At 37.4% G+C, this 1,958-nt stretch overlaps 1 protein-coding gene across 4 annotated transcripts in view; it reads left to right on the forward strand.

Annotated features, from left to right (window-relative positions):
* The window catches only part of gpc5c (glypican 5c), a 146,710-nt gene that overhangs the window by 5,396 nt on the left and 139,356 nt on the right, over positions 1-1,958 (forward strand). The window lies entirely within an intron of this gene.

A 1,958-nucleotide genomic window follows, 5' to 3' on the forward strand; every position in this document is an offset into this window, starting at 1 on the left:
TCGGAGGGCATTTCCACCTGGTCTTTTCACGATCGGATAGCTATCCTATCAGAAAAAACGCATGAAGTGACCAGGTGTAAAAAGCCCCCAAATGACAAGAAGACTTGTCATGACAAACTTGGGTAATCATTTAATTTTTATTATTTTATTTTTTGGGAAATTTCAGTTAATTTTAGTTCAGACAGAGAACCTACTGTACTGGCAAAGTTGAGTGGTCAAACTAAACTACCATCTTTTAGACAAGGTGTGTGAAACACCTGTTCTTTGGCGGAGAGATCTTTATTTCTAGTTGAGTTACCAGTTCCTCTTCTTGGATTCTTGAAGAGCAGTAGTGGGATGGAAAGTTTTTCATGATGGTGCTTATTTGGGTTAGCTAGAATTTGAATACTGAGTTGTTTTGGTGGTTTGTGTTTTCTTAGTGAGCTATAACCCTCTTTTGGGTAAGGTCTACATGTGCAGAATAATTCAGAGCATGCAGAAGAGTTTTGATGAGCCTGGTTGATGAGCCTCCCTGTGCCCTCTGGTACAATTTCTCCTGTTTATTTGACTGAATACTGATATGTAGACTTAGCATAGAAATTGTTCCTCTGGGAACCAAGACCATACCACAGCAAAACCATAATTACAATACATCTCAGGTTAGTGTGGTTTTGCCTTTCTCCTAAGATCATTAAACTTTTTATTTCCTTTTTGTGGTCTGCAAAAAAAGGTTTAAAGAAAGCCAAAGATTAAATAAGTTCTAAATTACTTTTGTTGCAGAAAGACTGGAATTTTCATTTGACGAATTTCTCCTGTGAGCAGAGTCTCAGAACATGGAACTCTCAGATGAAACTTTGTGAATTGTTTGTTTGTTTGTTAATTTTTTCTTATAATAAAAGGAGCATATCACCCTGACCAAACTTCCAACAACTTGACATATATGAAAATATGCTAATAAATTTGTATTGGTATCATTCCAAACCTGTATTACTTACTTTTTTGTGGAACACAAAATATCTTTTCAAGAATGCTGGGGTCCAAACAACATTGGATCCCATTGACATTCATTGTATGGACAGAAAAAAAACCTAAACAGAGACATTAAAAAAAAAAAAAAAAAAAAAAAACTTTTTTTTTTTTCACAAAAAAAAACCAAAAGAAATAAAAAAAAAAAAAAAAAAAAAATCTTCTGTTTTGTTCCACAGAAGAAAGAAAGTCAGTCAGAAAAGTTTGGAACATCTTGAGGGTGACTAAATTATGACCGAATTTTTATTGCATTTATGCAGCATATCAGACTGTGCCAGGTTTGAGGAAAAATGCTCACACAGCTCCAGGATGAGTTCATTATCATCAAGCACAAACCTGATAACTGAGAGCTGTCCTTGTATCAGCATTTAAGTGCAGGATTACACAGTCTGTTTATTTGCCACAGCGACTTGGCACAATTAAGGCTGAGACAGCAGCTGAAAATGGTAGGCTTGGGGTGTGTTCTTGATAAAATGTGCCCTTTTGGATTGATCTTAGAATAGTTTCACCAGGTGAGCATTAAGTTGTTGGAGCACCAGTCCTGTTTTCAGAACAGCAGAGAACAGACTGTGTGCAATGAACATGCTTTAGTTGCAGACATAGCTCTCCACTCCTTTGGTGACAGCTCATGGGCATTGAGCAGTGAGACAGAGATCAGCTTGCATGCAAGACAGCAGCCACAGACAACAAGAGGCTTTAACCACTCAAACCACTCCTAAAAAAAACATCCATCCATCCATCCATCCTTCCTTCCTTCCACCATGGTTTTTACTCACGATCTTTACAACACGCATTACATTACGTATTTCATGGCACACTCGTTTTATGTGTATTTGGCGCCACCATTATCATCAAGCACTAACCTAGACGATAGATCTATCTATCGTCCATGTATTGTCTATCTCTAGATAGTAGAGCCCGACCGATATATCGTTTTGCCGATATTATCGGCC

The sequence above is a fragment of the Sinocyclocheilus rhinocerous genome, unplaced genomic scaffold (assembly GCF_001515625.1).
Source record: "Sinocyclocheilus rhinocerous isolate Xijiao unplaced genomic scaffold, SAMN03320098_v1.1 scaffold919, whole genome shotgun sequence".
NCBI classification, from domain to species: domain Eukaryota; kingdom Metazoa; phylum Chordata; class Actinopteri; order Cypriniformes; family Cyprinidae; genus Sinocyclocheilus; species Sinocyclocheilus rhinocerous.